The following is a 503-nucleotide window of genomic DNA, read 5'->3' as shown; positions in this document are numbered from 1 at the left end:
AGGCCATCTAAGGGTTAATGGAGACACGTGGTATTTGAAAGAATCATCTCTAATGCAGTGACTGCAGGAGTCACAGCTTTTTCTTTTTAAATGCTTGAATGGTTCCAATTCAGCGGTTATTCAATCATTATTCAGTGCGCATTGAAAAATTTGGGGTCTGATATTATATATTACCGCTGGTTTGAGTTTGGTGCTGTGAAATCATGCCATTTTCGTCTTTTTTTTTTTTAAATAGATGTTGCCAACACCATCTTTAAGTATGCTTTTATTTGCCTTCTGGTATCTACATATAATGGAGCTTCTGGAAAATGGAATTTATGATTTGCAATCTGTGGCCATTTCTATACTGTTCTGATTTGCAAGCAGGATCCACCTCCTAGTCTGTGTTTTCCTAGTGTGCTTCCTTATGTTTGACTAATTCAAGGGTCTAATAGATGCGCCTGTAAAAATTTGCCTTATTTATCACGGAAGCTGCCTGACAGCCTTCAATGAAATCATGCTGA

This window comes from Bison bison, unplaced genomic scaffold (assembly GCF_000754665.1).
Source record: "Bison bison bison isolate TAMUID 2011002044 unplaced genomic scaffold, Bison_UMD1.0 scf7180017864104, whole genome shotgun sequence".
Lineage (NCBI taxonomy): Eukaryota > Metazoa > Chordata > Mammalia > Artiodactyla > Bovidae > Bison > Bison bison.
The sequence above is the reverse complement of the archived record's forward strand: the minus strand, read 5'-3'. Positions refer to the sequence as shown.